This window comes from Euphorbia lathyris, unplaced genomic scaffold (genome assembly GCF_963576675.1).
Source record: "Euphorbia lathyris unplaced genomic scaffold, ddEupLath1.1 SCAFFOLD_19, whole genome shotgun sequence".
Classification (NCBI taxonomy): domain Eukaryota; kingdom Viridiplantae; phylum Streptophyta; class Magnoliopsida; order Malpighiales; family Euphorbiaceae; genus Euphorbia; species Euphorbia lathyris.
Window position 1 is genome coordinate 25,001 of NW_027069462.1, and position 15,000 is coordinate 40,000.

Sequence of the window (15,000 nt, forward strand, 5' to 3'; positions counted from 1 at the left end):
ACTCCTCGTGCAATTTTACGTGGGGATAAGTGTCTAACTCGATTTTCGTTCCCCCACTGGGAAACCGAAAAAAATCCAAGGGGTACCATCGTCTTTTTTTCGCACCGATTTTTCGTCTTGAAATTATTCGTCCCCTATCGATCGGAAATGAGTGTACTCCCACGTGAAATGACGCGAGGAGTCGATTGAAGGCATTCCCAGCTCGCTCCGAGCAAAACCCACCGAGATACGGACGCCACAAGGGTCGGCGACCAGGGCCGGGCACCGCACGACGTCTCACGGCCCGTAACTCCGGAAATACTGCTCGGATCGACCTGAAACATGTCCCAATCGACTCCTCGTGCAATTTTACGTGGGAATAAGTGTCTAACTCGATTTTCGTTCCCCCACTGGGAAACCGAAAAAAATCCAAGGGGTACCATCGTCTTTTTTTCGCACCGATTTTTCGTCTTGAAATTATTCGTCCCCTATCGATCGGAAAGGAGTGTACTCCCACGTGAAATGACGCGAGGAGTCGATTGAAGGCATTCCCAGCTCGCTCCGAGCAAAACCCACCGAGATACGGACGCCACAAGGGTCGGCGACCAGGGCCGGGCACCGCACGACGTCTCACGGCCCGTAACTCCGGAAATACTGCTCGGATCGACCTGAAACATGTCCCAATCGACTCCTCGTGCAATTTTACGTGGGAATAAGTGTCTAACTCGATTTTCGTTCCCCCACTGGGAAACCGAAAAAAATCCAAGGGGTACCATCGTCTTTTTTTCGCACCGATTTTTCGTCTTGAAATTTTTCGTCCCCTATCGATCGGAAACGAGTGTACTCCCACGTGAAATGACGCGAGGAGTCGATTGAAGGCATTCCCAGCTCGCTCCGAGCAAAACCCACCGAGATAAGGACGCCACAAGGGTCGGCGACCAGGGCCGGGCACCGCACGACGTCTCTCGGCCCGTAACTCTGGAAATACTGCTCGGATCGACCTGAAACATGTCCCAATCGACTCCTCGTGCAATTTTACGTGGGGATAAGTGTCTAACTCGAAAAGTATGCCTATGGTTACTTACGTGGGCCGCTTCGAAAGTGTGTAGCGCCGTTGCTCGACGACGGATCCTCCCGTAACTTTTACACGACATTCTCGCTCACCCCGAGCACCTCCTCGCGGACACACGTGCCCGTCCGACCGATAGAGCCGCCGCAACTAGGCCCCGACTTCGACGCCTCGTATCTCGTCAACCGTTCCAGCTAGCCCCTATCCCGACCCAAAAACCAGAAAGAAACCGTACCTTCCGCGTCCGACCATCACCATCCCGGACCCGTCGCACCGCTCCTTCCCCCCGAAAAACGCGTTTCAAAGTCGCCGCGACCCGTTTTCGCCTCCGCACCCCTTCCAACCACTTCCGCGACCCCAAATTCCGACTCCCCGTTGAATTTCACGCAGGAAACATATTACATAGTCCGTGTGTGACCGTCCGTACTCGCCGACGTCGACGCCGACGCCGACCAGCCTGCGCAGTACCTATTTCACATGGGGCGCCCTGATTCGAACGCGCAGGTGACACTTGAAGCACCCATGACCACCCCGCTTGCGTGCGAGGACATTCAAAAAAATTAAAAAAAAAAGCGACGAAAATATTTACAAGTCCCGAGACGCGGATCCCGAAACACTTTCAGCAGGCATGACTACCCCGTTTCTGTAAAGGAAAAAGGAATTAAAAAAAAAAAAAAAAATTAAAAAAAAAAATTGAAAAAAAAAAGTAATTGAAAAAAAAAAATTCGAAAAAAAAAATTTTTCAAAAAAAATTTTTGTAAAAAAAAAATTGGGAAAAAAAAAAAATTGGAAAAAAAAAATTGGAAAAAAAAAATTTTTCGAAAATGATTTTCCGAAAAAAAAAAATTTTCAAAAAAAATTTTTGAAAAAAAAAAATTTCGAAAAAAAATTTTTTTCGAAAATGATTTTTCGAAAAAAAAAAATTTTCAAAAAAAATTTTTGTAAAAAAAAAATTAGTCGAAAAAAAAATTTCCGAAAAATTTTCTAAGTCCCCTACCGAGACTCGAAAATTCCGACCGGGGAAGCCCTGCGTCGGGACGCGATCGCCTCGGTAGAAAAATTTCGTACCGTGCTTCAGAAAAAATCACCGAGAAGCTCCCCGGTGATTTTGAAAAGTTACGGTAGAAAATCGCGTTCCGCGTCGAGCGCGGAGCGTCACCCTTATATAGGGGGGCCAGTCGAGACGAAAAAAAAATTTTTTTTTTTCTAAGTCAAAATTCGAAAAATAAAGAAAAAACGAGACACTCGACCCACGGTGTCGGTGACCTACCCGACCTTACCTACCCTGTCCCGAGCCGTGAATCCCGAGCGCCCCGTCCGACTGGCCAAGGCACCCCTGCCGGGCCTCGGGAATCTCCGACGCGGGAGACACCACGGCGGGACGGGACCGCCTCGGTAGAATAGTTTCGTACCGTGATTCGGAAAAAATGATAGTGGAGCCCCACTCAGAGCCGTGGCAAGCTCACGGGGCAGCAAGCCCTTCGACCGGCCGAGCACGGCGGCCTAGTCTCTTGGTGCTACGCCCGTCGGGAAGACCCGCGGTGACGGACGAACGGAGGGGTCCCGGGTCCCGATCCAAGGCATTCTCTGGGGCCAGCACGCACGTCTAACGGCCGAGCACGGCGGCCTAGTCTCTCGGTGCGAGTTACTGCGAGAAGACCCGCGGTGACGGACGAACGGAGGGGTCCCGAGTCCCGATCCAAGGCATTCTCTGGGGCCAGCACGCCCGTCCGACTGACCGAGGCACACCCCGGCCGAGCCTCGGGAATCTCCGACGCGGGCGATCCCACGGCTGGACGGGACCGCCTCGGTAGAGAAGTTTCGTACCGTGCTTCAGAAAAAATCACCGAGAAGCTCCCCGGTGATTATGAAAAAACACGGTACAAAATCGCGTTCCGCGTCGAGCGCGGAGCGTCACCCTTATATGGGGGGGTTAGAGTCTCGAGGTGTCGACTCAGAGCCGTGGCAAGCTCTTGGGGCAGCACGCCCGTCTATTGGCCGAGCACAGCGGCCTAGTCTCTTGGTGCTACGCCCGTAGTGATGACCCGCGGCGACGGACGGACGGAGGGGTCCCGAGTCCAAAGCCAAGGCATTCTCACGGGCCAGCACGCACGTTTAACGGCCGAGCACAGCGGCCTAGTCCCTTGGTGCTACGCCCGTAGTGATGACCCGCGGTGACGGACGGACGGAGGGGTCCCGAGTCCCGAGCCAAGGCATTCTCACGGGCCAGCACGCACGTCTAACGGCCGAGCACAGCGGCCTAGTCTCTTGGTGCGATGCCCGTAGTGATCACCCGCCGTGACGGACGAACGGAGGGGTCCCGAGTCTCGAACCAAGGCATTCTCTTGGGCCAGCACGCCCGTCCGACTGACCGAGGCACACCCCAGCCGTGCCTCGGGAATCTCCGACGCGGGCGACCCCACGGCTGGACGGGACCGCCTCGGTAGAGGAGTTTCGTACCGTGCTTCAGAAAAAATCACCGAGAAGCTCCCCGGTGATTATGAAAAACCACGGTACAAAATCGCGTTCCGCGTCGAGCGCGGAGCGTCACCCTTATATGGGGGGGTTAGAGTCTCGAGATGTCGACTCAGAGCCGTGGCAAGCTCTTGGGGCAGCACGCCCGTCTATTGGCCGAGCACAGCGGCCTAGTCTCTTGGTGCTACGCCCGTAGTGATGACCCGCGGTGACGGACGGACGGAGGGGTCCCGAGTCCCGAGCCAAGGCATTCTCACGGGCCAGCACGCACGTCTAACGGCCGAGCACGGCGGCCTAGTCTCTTGGTGCGATGCCCGTAGTGATGACCCGCGGTGACGGACGAACGGAGGGGTCCCGAGTCCCGAGCCAAGGCATTCTCACGGGCCAGCACGCACGTCTAACGGCCGAGCACGGCGGCCTAGTCTCTTGGTGCGATGCCCGTAGTGATGACCCGCGGTGACGGACGAACGGAGGGGTCCCGAGTCCCGAGCCAAGGCATTCTCACGGGCCAGCACGCACGTCTAACGGCCGAGCACAGCGGCCTAGTCTCTTGGTGGTACGCCCGTACTGATGACCCGCGGTGACGGACGAACGGAGGGGTCCCGAGTCCCGACCCAAGGCATTCTCACGGGCCAGCACGCACGTCTAACGGCCGAGCACAGCGGCCTAGTCCCTTGGTGCTACGCCCGTAGTGATGACCCGCGGTGACGGACGGACGGAGGGGTCCCGAGTCCCGAGCCAAGGCATTCTCACGGGCCAGCACGCACGTCTAACGGCCGAGCACAGCGGCCTAGTCTCTTGGTGCGATGCCCGTAGTGATCACCCGCCGTGACGGACGAACGGAGGGGTCCCGAGTCTCGAACCAAGGCATTCTCTTGGGCCAGCACGCCCGTCCGACTGACCGAGGCACACCCCAGCCGTGCCTCGGGAATCTCCGACGCGGGCGACCCCACGGCTGGACGGGACCGCCTCGGTAGAGGAGTTTCGTACCGTGCTTCAGAAAAAATCACCGAGAAGCTCCCCGGTGATTATGAAAAATCACGGTACAAAATCGCGTTCCGCGTCGAGCGCGGAGCGTCACCCTTATATGGGGGGCCTTGGAGTCTCGAGATGTCGACTCAGAGCCGTGGCAAGCTCTTGGGGCAGCACGCCCGTCTATCGGCCGAGCACAGCGGCCTAGTCTCTTGGTGCTACGCCCGTAGTGATGACCCGCGGTGACGGACGGACGGAGGGGTCCCGAGTCCCGAGCCAAGGCATTCTCACGGGCCAGCACGCACGTCTAACGGCCGAGCACGGCGGCCTTGTCTCTTGGTGCTACGCCCGTAGTGATGACCCGCGGTGACGGACGGACGGAGGGGTCCCGAGTCCCGAGCCGAGGCATTCTCGCGGGCCAGCACGCACGTCTAACGGCCGAGCACAGCGGCCTAGTCTCTTGGTGCTACGCCCGTAGTGATGACCCGCGGTGACGGACGAACGGAGGGGTCCCGAGTCCCGACCCAAGGCATTCTCACGGGCCAGCACGCACGTCTAACGGCCGAGCACAGCGGCCTAGTCTCTTGGTGCGATGCCCGTAGTGATCACCCGCCGTGACGGACGAACGGAGGGGTCCCGAGTCTCGAACCAAGGCATTCTCTTGGGCCAGCACGCCCGTCCGACTGACCGAGGCACACCCCAGCCGTGCCTCGGGAATCTCCGACGCGGGCGACCCCACGGCTGGACGGGACCGCCTCGGTAGAGGAGTTTCGTACCGTGCTTCAGAAAAAATCACCGAGAAGCTCCCCGGTGATTATGAAAAACCACGGTACAAAATCGCGTTCCGCGTCGAGCGCGGAGCGTCACCCTTATATGGGGGGGTTAGAGTCTCGAGATGTCGACTCAGAGCCGTGGCAAGCTCTTGGGGCAGCACGCCCGTCTATTGGCCGAGCACAGCGGCCTAGTCTCTTGGTGCTACGCCCGTAGTGATGACCCGCGGTGACGGACGGACGGAGGGGTCCCGAGTCCCGAGCCAAGGCATTCTCACGGGCCAGCACGCACGTCTAACGGCCGAGCACGGCGGCCTAGTCTCTTGGTGCGATGCCCGTAGTGATGACCCGCGGTGACGGACGAACGGAGGGGTCCCGAGTCCCGAGCCAAGGCATTCTCACGGGCCAGCACGCACGTCTAACGGCCGAGCACGGCGGCCTAGTCTCTTGGTGCGATGCCCGTAGTGATGACCCGCGGTGACGGACGAACGGAGGGGTCCCGAGTCCCGAGCCAAGGCATTCTCACGGGCCAGCACGCACGTCTAACGGCCGAGCACAGCGGCCTAGTCTCTTGGTGGTACGCCCGTACTGATGACCCGCGGTGACGGACGAACGGAGGGGTCCCGAGTCCCGACCCAAGGCATTCTCACGGGCCAGCACGCACGTCTAACGGCCGAGCACAGCGGCCTAGTCCCTTGGTGCTACGCCCGTAGTGATGACCCGCGGTGACGGACGGACGGAGGGGTCCCGAGTCCCGAGCCAAGGCATTCTCACGGGCCAGCACGCACGTCTAACGGCCGAGCACAGCGGCCTAGTCTCTTGGTGCGATGCCCGTAGTGATCACCCGCCGTGACGGACGAACGGAGGGGTCCCGAGTCTCGAACCAAGGCATTCTCTTGGGCCAGCACGCCCGTCCGACTGACCGAGGCACACCCCAGCCGTGCCTCGGGAATCTCCGACGCGGGCGACCCCACGGCTGGACGGGACCGCCTCGGTAGAGGAGTTTCGTACCGTGCTTCAGAAAAAATCACCGAGAAGCTCCCCGGTGATTATGAAAAATCACGGTACAAAATCGCGTTCCGCGTCGAGCGCGGAGCGTCACCCTTATATGGGGGGCCTTGGAGTCTCGAGATGTCGACTCAGAGCCGTGGCAAGCTCTTGGGGCAGCACGCCCGTCTATCGGCCGAGCACAGCGGCCTAGTCTCTTGGTGCTACGCCCGTAGTGATGACCCGCGGTGACGGACGGACGGAGGGGTCCCGAGTCCCGAGCCAAGGCATTCTCACGGGCCAGCACGCACGTCTAACGGCCGAGCACGGCGGCCTTGTCTCTTGGTGCTACGCCCGTAGTGATGACCCGCGGTGACGGACGGACGGAGGGGTCCCGAGTCCCGAGCCGAGGCATTCTCGCGGGCCAGCACGCACGTCTAACGGCCGAGCACAGCGGCCTAGTCTCTTGGTGCTACGCCCGTAGTGATGACCCGCGGTGACGGACGAACGGAGGGGTCCCGAGTCCCGACCCAAGGCATTCTCACGGGCCAGCACGCACGTCTAACGGCCGAGCACAGCTGCCTAGTCTCTTGGTGCTACGCCCGTAGTGATGACCCGCGGTGACGGACGGACGGAGGGGTCCCGAGTCCCGAGCCAAGGCATTCTCACGGGCCAGCACGCACGTCTAACGGCCGAGCACAGCGGCCTAGTCTCTTGGTGCTACGCCCGTAGTGATGACCCGCGGTGACGGACGAACGGAGAGGTCCCGAGTCCCGAGCCAAGGCATTCTCACGGGCCAGCACGCACGACTATTGGCCGAGCACAGCGGCCTAGTCTCTTGGTGCTACGCCCGTAGTGATGACCCGCGGTGACGGACGAACGGAGGGGTCCCGAGTCCCGAGCCAAGGCATTCTCACGGGCCAGCACGCACGTCTAACGGCCGAGCACAGCGGCCTAGTCTCTTGGTGCTACGCCCGTAGTGATGACCCGCGGTGACGGACGAACGGAGGGGTCCCGAGTCCCGAGCCAAGGCATTCTCACGGGCCAGCACGCACGTCTAACGGCCGAGCACAGCGGCCTAGTCTCTTGGTGCTACGCCCGTAGTGATGACCCGCGGTGACGGAGGAACGGAGGGGTCCCGAGTCCCGAGCCAAGGCATTCTCACGGGCCAGCACGCACGTCTAACGGCCGAGCACAGCGGCCTAGTCTCTTGGTGCGATGCCCGTAGTGATGACCCGCGGTGACGGAGGAACGGAGGGGTCCCGAGTCCCGAGCCAAGGCATTCTCACGGGCCAGCACGCACGTCTAACGGCCGAGCACAGCGGCCTAGTCTCTTGGTGCGATGCCCGTAGTGATGACCCGCGGTGACGGACGAACGGAGGGGTCCCGAGTCTCGAACCAAGGCATTCTCGTGGGCCAGCACGCCCGTCCGACTGACCGAGGCACACCCCGGCCGCGCCTTGGGAATCTCCGACGCGGGCGACCCCACGGCTGGACGGGACCGCCTCGGTAGAGAAGTTTCGTACCGTGCTTCAGAAAAAATCACCGAGAAGCTCCCCGGTGATTATGAAAAACCACGGTACAAAATCGCGTTCCGCGTCGAGCGCGGAGCGTCACCCTTATATGGGGGGGTTAGAGTCTCGAGATGTCGACTCAGAGCCGTGGCAAGCTCATGGGGCAGCACGCCCGTCTATCGGCCGAGCACGGCGGCCTAGTCTCCTGGTCCGACGCTCATTCTTGAAGACCCGCGGTGACGGACGAACGGAGGGGTCCTGAGTCCCGTCGCAAAGCATTCCCGTGGACCAGCACGCCCGTCGACCGGCCGAGGACGGCGGCCGAGTCTCACGACAGGGCACGGAACCGCGAGGGGACACGCGATGGGACGAACGGTTATGACCCCAAAATTTTTCTAAGTCTCGAGCCGTGAATCTGCTCACACTCGCGGGCCATCTCGCCCCGTTGACCGGCCGAGGACGGCGGCCGTGTCTCTCGGGGCATGGCACCGCCCGATGACTCGCGGTGACGGATGGACGAACGGTGGGTGCCTGAGTCTCCGATTCTCTGGCGAGCACGTGGGCCAGCGCTCTCGTCGACAGGCCGAGGACTACGGACAGTGTCTCGCGGGATTGGACACCGTGGCGGACCAGCGATCGGACAAACGGTCTCGGTACGAAAATTTCGAGCCGTGATTTTTTTATTTTCCTCGTGAGCGAGCAGCCGGAATTTTGAAAGTCTCGGTAGAAAATCGCGTTCCGCGTCGAGCGCGGAGCGTCACCCTTATATAGGGGGGCGAGACGACAGAGAGAGAACGCAGCGAAAGGGCAGGGGCCCAGACCCGCGGGCACGTCCGACGACCGGCCGAGGACGGCGGTCGAGCCGTCGGTCGTAGCTTCGCGGGCAAACCAAGCCATAATGATCCCTTGGCCGGGAAATCACTACGAGCCATAATGATCCCTTGGCCGGGAAACCACTACAACGCCGCAGATTGACGCGAAGCTCGCCGAGCCAGCGCATCTCCTGTACGAGCGGCAGGGCGTAGACGACGCCTCACATCATGCCCGAGGGCGATCGGTACGGGACTCTTCCGAGAGCCCGACGTTCGCGACGTCGCAACGACGTATGCGGACCGCACTGCGGCCGCTCAAATGGAAGTCCTGGCCACGAGCCGGACGCAAGAAAGCCTGTCGGTTCGTCGTCTCCCGCGGCTCTCAGTCGCGGAAGCGAGCGGACGGCCGACCCAGTCACTCGGAAAAACCCAACCGTGACATCCTCACGGGTCGTCGCGTCGGCATCCAGCCGGGGCGTCGGCCCATCCGAAACGCAGCCTCTTGGTAAGCGGAATCGGTGCGCGGACCCGGTCGACGAGCGTCGCTCGACGACCGAGAACGCCGTTCCCGCGTGGCGTCCCCGGGCGACTCCTCGGCGGCCGTAGGACGGACGGTCCTCGAGGAAGTCGCAGCGGTGGCACGCTGCGGGAGCCGAGACGCAGGGGACCGGGAAGCAAGCGCGGGACTCCGTCCCGCGGCCCGCGGACCCTCGTCAACGCAAGCAATCTGGTTGATCCTGCCAGTAGTCATATGCTCGTCTCAAAGACTAAGCCATGCATGTCTCAGTGCAAGCCGAACTAAGGTGGAACCGCGAAAGGCTCATTAAATCAGTTGTCGTTCACAGGATCGTGCCACACCCTACATGGATAACTGTGGTAATTCTAGAGCTAATACATGCCGACAGAGTCCCGGCAACTCCCCGGGTTCGCCCGGGGCAGGGACGCTTTTATTAGATCAAAACCGACACCGCGGTCCCTCGGGTCCGCGGTCCTCCTAGCACCTCGCGTGCACACTGGACGATTCCGAATAACTCCGGCCGATCGCATCGGCCCCTTGCGGGCCGGGCGACGCATCCTTCAAACGTCTGCCTTATCAACTTGCGACGGTATGTTAGAGGCTTACCGTGGTTGCGACGGGTAACGGGGAATCAGGGTTCGATTCCGGAGAGGGAGCCTGAGAAACGGCTACCACATCCAAGGAAGGCAGCAGGCGCGCAAATTACCCACTCCCGGCACGGGGAGGTAGTGACGGAAAATACCGATGCGGGACTCAACCGAGGCCCCGTGATCGGAATGAGCGCCCCGTAAACAAGGCGACGAGGACCCATTGGAGGGCAAGTCTGGTGCCAGCAGCCGCGGTAATTCCAGCTCCAACAGCGTATACTAATGTTGTTGCGGTTAAAAAGCTCGTAGTCAGAATTGTGTTCCGCGCCGACGGTTCGACGGGCTCAGTCCCGTTGCACACCGACGCGTTAGCGGAACATCCGGCCGGTGGCGGTAGCGGCGCCGTCCGCCGGGCTTGCCTGTCCGCTCGCGGACTCGGGACGCAGTTCCGGCCCCCCGCCGGTCAGAGTCGTTGGCCCACATCCCGCGCCTCGCGCGCGGATCAAGCGCGGCCTACCGGGGTCCTCCGGGACCGGGCCCGGGCTCCCGCTCGGCAGTCCCGGCGCCGTCCCTCGGGTCGGCGCCCGGGAGAGCGGGCCCGATCGGGCTTACCGGCGGCACGGTGAGGTTCGCCTCGCCCGGCTTCGCCGGGAGACCGTCCGCCAACTTCCCGCTGCGGTGCCCTTCATTGAGTGTCGCTGCGGGCCGGCACACTTACCTTGAACAAATTAGAGTGCTCATCGCGAGGCGTTCAAAAAACGTCCGAAAGGGCGTGGCCCGCATACAGGTGCATGGGATAACAGAATACGACCTCGGCTCCGGGTTTTCGTCGGTTCACCAGGCTCGTCGCCGACCCGGCAGCGTCGGAAACCCGCTTCGTGCGGGCACCGGCGTCTGACGGCGCGGCGGGTCTTTGCGGGGTCCGAGGTAATGATCGATAGGGGCGGACGGGGGCATCCGTATTGCGACGTTAGAGGTGAAATTCTTGGACCGTCGCAAGACGAACGGCTGCGAAGGCGCTTGTCAAGCACGTTCTCGTTGATCAAGAACGAAAGTCAGAGGTTCGAAGGCGATCAGATACCGCCCTAGTTCTGACCGTAAACTATGCCAGCTAGCGATCCGCCGACGATCCCTCCGTTATGGCTCGGCGGGCCGCTTCCGGGAAACCAAAGCTAACGGGTTCCGGGGGAAGTATGGTTGCAAAACTGGAACTTAAAGGAATTGACGGAAGGGCACCACCAGGAGTGGAGCCTGCGGCTTAATTTGACTCAACACGGGAAACCTCACCAGGCCCGGACACCGGAAGGATTGACAGATTGAGAGTTCTTTCTCGATTCGGTGGGTGGTGGTGCATGGCCGTTCTTAGTTGGTGGAGTGATTTGTCTGGTTAATTCCGATAACGAACGAGACCCCGTCCTGCTAGTTAGGCGATCCGGGCGCCTCCCGCTCCCGAGCGGCCGTTCGCTCGCGGGCGGTCGTCTTTGGACGGGGGGCTCTAAGCCCGGGACCCGGTATCGTGATCCGTACTCCGTCCGCCCGCCCTCGGGTGGGCGAGACCCCGGCGGGGCGGCTGGCGCCGCGGCTCGCGCCGTGCGTGTCAGTCGTTTACCGTCGGGAGCAGTGAGTCGGAGGGCCCGGTCCTCTCGGGGGCCGGACACGCTCGCTACCGGCGGGACTTTACTCAGCTTCTTAGAGGGACAAACGGCGCAGTCAGCCGTGCGATACGGAGCGATAACAGGTCTGTGATGCCCTTAGATGTCCTGGGCGGCACGCGTGCTACAATGGACGGATCAGCGTGTTCTACCCTACGTCGAGAGACATCGGTAAACCCTTGAATCCCGTCCGTGGAAGGGACCGGGGCTTGCAATTGTTCCCCGCGAACGAGGAATTCCCAGTAGTCGCGAGTCATAACCTCGCGGCGATTAAGTCCCTGCCCTTTGTACACACCGCCCGTCGCTACTACCGATCGAGCGGTTCGGCGAGGACCTCCTACCGGCTCGCCGGCGACCCGCTTCGTGCGGGGCCGCCGGTGCAGCATGCGGTTTTGTGCCGCGGAAAGTCGACCGAGCCCGATCGTTTAGAGGAAGTAAAAGTCGTAACAAGGTTTCCGTAGGTGAACCTGCGGAAGGATCATTGTCGAAGCACGATCACACCGAGCCGTCCCGCGGGACACAGGCCGGCCGCACGCACACGTTGCTGGCCGGGCGGTCGACGGCTCACCCCGATCGTCGTCGTCGTCGTCGTCGTCGTCGGACCCAGGGCGTCGCCCGAGGTGTCCGCGCGAGTGGACGACGCGCTTAACTATATCAGAGGAAACGCCGCCGACCGACGAGTCGGCGAGCTCCGATGCCGCTCGCTCCCGACCCCGACGCAGCCGCCTCGGCGCTGCCGCGGGGATCGGCCCGCCGAAGACCCAAGTGTCGTCGGGTACGTCGAGACCGACGGCGGGCCGGGGAGCGATCGACGGTTCACGGAGAACTTGGCCTCTTGTCGACTCGGCGACGGGCGCCCCGCCTTCGGGCGAGAGGGCGAGAGCCCGTCGCCGCGCGCGCCCGCTGAGACGGTGCGCGCGTTAAGCACAACACACACACACACGATGAAAGATAACCCCGAACGGTGGATCACTCGGCTCGCGGATCGATGAAGACCGCAGCGAAATGCGAGTCACAGTGTAAAATGCATTATTTATTGAACAGATCATCGACGCGTCGAACGCATATGGCGGCCCACCACGTGGGCCACGCCTGTCCGAGGGTCGGGTACACCTCTGCACGCGCGCGGACCGTTTTACGGAACGTCGTCGCGCGGCGGTGTCTCGGTGGCGGTCAAACCCGCCACCTCGCTGGACTGCCTCCCTCGCTCGAGGGGGGCGATACGAGGGCTCACCGGCCGCCCCCTCGGGGCGCGGACGGCGTCCCTTCAGAGAGCCGCCTTCGAGCGGTCGCGTCGTCGGGCCCGCTCACCGTCCGAGCGGGCCCGACCCGGTCTCCAACGGGCAGCACGGCCCCGCACGGGACGGCGAAGTCTCGCCCCCGGCCGAGCCCCCCCCTGACGGACCGCACTCGGTCAATCCAAGAAGCGGCGTCCGTCGTCACCTCGGGGGAGGGACCATCGGCCGGTCGAGCGGACCGCCGTCGTAGAGTCCGTGCGAGGGCTCGAGCGCCGGAGACGACGGGTCGGACGCGCCTAGGCGCGGCGCCCGGGACCCCGCGCAAGCGAGGGTCCGCAGACGGGGCGCCGCGCCGATCACATCTTCCGACCTCGGATCAGGCGAGACTACCCGCTAGATTTAAGCATATCAGCAAGCGGAGGAAAAGAAACTAACAAGGATTCCCTCAGTAGCGGCGAGCGAACAGGGAGAAGCCCAGCACCGAACCCCGTCGGCGGGAGCCGTCGGCCGGGGAATGTGGTGTTCGGGAGGGTCCGATCATCCCGCTCGCGGTTCTCCGAGCGTCGGCCTTCGGGTCGGCGCCCGGGGCCCGTGCACGGTCCAAATGCAGCGAGTGGGCCTAAAAAACCCCGTCCTGGAACGGCTTCCTGTTATCGGATTCCGTAGAGGGTGAAAGACCCGTAGAGACCGGCACGGAGCGGCGGGAGGACCTCTCCTAAGAGTCGGGTCGCTTGGTAGTGCAGCCCTAAGAGGTGGTAAACTCCATCTAAGGCTAAACATCGCCGCGAGACCGATAGAGGACAAGTACCGTTCGGGAAAGTTGAAAAGGACTCTGCAGAGAGAGTTAAAGAGTACGTGAAACCGTTCGGGGGTTCGGCACAGAACAAACGGTCGGGGCTCGGGCGAGACCCTCCGGGCAGGAGGATCCGTCAGGCGTCCGATGGCCGGCGAGTCGTCTGCGCGCTTGCTCGCGTTGAAGTCAGCAAGGGGTTGCTCTGGGCCAATACGAAAGCGTCGACGACGCGACTCGCCGAGCGGCGGACGCCGGTCTTGAACGGAGCCCTCGCGGCTACCTCGATCCCCGCCCGCGGAGGCACCCGCGACTCGCGGTGCGGCGGTCCGCCCGCCGAGGGGCCTCCTCGCGGAGTGTCCCCTCGCGGGAGCCGGTCTTCGCCAGGCACCGCGGTCGAGAATCGGCCGGGCCACCGCTCTCAGGGGCGGTGCGGCTCGGTCGGCGGGAGATCTACCGGGACCCCTACCGACCCGTCTTGAAACACGGACCAAGGAGTCTAGCGTGCGCGCGAGTCATCGGGAGCACGTACTAAACCCCGAGGCGCAATGAAAGTGAGCGCTAAGCGCAAGGGACGAAACGACGGGGCCGGGGGAAACGGGGCTCCAAACTCCGCGCGTACCCCGGCGGTGCCCGTCCTAGGCGGCCCGTCGCAGCAATCCCGGGGCGCCGAGCAGATACCCGCCACCCAGAGCGGCGAGCAGAGGCGCTCTCGAAGCGCGCACGGTAGGACCCGAAAGATGGTGAACTATGCCCGGCCAGGACGAAACCAGGGGAAACCCTGGCGGAGGTCCGCAGCGGTTCTGACGTGCAAATCGATCGTCCGAGCTGGGTATAGGGGCGAAAGACCAATCGAACCATCTAGTAGCTGGTTCCCTCCGAAATTTCCCTCAGGATAGCTGGCGCTCGATCAGCGCGGACCGTACGACGAGTTCCGCGCCGGCTCGCAATCCCATCCCCGGTAGAGCGAATGATTAGAGGCTTCTCGGGGCCGCAACGGTCTCGACCTATTCTCAAACTCCGAACGGGTGAGACCGGGGGCTTTCCCGGCGGACGAAGCCCGGCGAGCGTCCCCTCGGGGGCGGTCGCGCGACACCGACGGATGAGAGCTGAGCCCAGTGGGTCCGTTCTGGTAAGCAGGACTGACGATGCGGGGTGAACCGAACGCCGGGTTAAGGCGCCTAAATCGCTACCGAAATTACAGACACCCGTTCAATGGTCGGACGCCGGCGTGCGACAGCAGGACGGTGGCCATGGAAGTTGGCATCCGCTAAGGAGTGTGTAACGACTCACCTGCCGATGCCGGTGGTTCCGAAAATGTCTGGCGCTAGGAGTAGCGTGCCGATACCCGGCCGTCAGCGGTATAGCACGGGCGACGTCGCCGCTCGAGCCGCTCTCCGGTGCCCCGTCAAACGGGCCGGGAGCGCGCCGGCGGCGGGAACGCGCCTCGGGTAGACCCTGACGAGTAGGAGGGCGCGGCGGTGAGCGCAGAAGGGTTCAGGGCGCGAGCCCGCCCGGAGCCGCCGTCGGCGCAGATCTTGGTGGTAGTAGCAAATACTCTGGAGAGGTCCTGGAGGACTGACGCGGAGAAGGGTTTCTTGTCAACAGCCGTTGCACAAGTGTTAGTCGATCCTAAGC

The 15,000-nt window shown here is 62.1% G+C and overlaps 1 non-coding gene and 1 pseudogene across 1 annotated transcript; both read left to right on the forward strand.

The window, feature by feature from the left end:
• Positions 1-12,287: 12,287 nt before the first annotated feature.
• On the forward strand, positions 12,288-12,440 carry LOC136210451 (5.8S ribosomal RNA). Its single transcript, XR_010678057.1, has one exon. It is a non-coding gene; the product is annotated as a 5.8S ribosomal RNA (ribosomal RNA).
• A 498-nt stretch (positions 12,441-12,938) lies between these two features.
• LOC136210447 (28S ribosomal RNA) overlaps positions 12,939-15,000 on the forward strand; it is a 4,449-nt pseudogene continuing 2,387 nt past the window's right edge.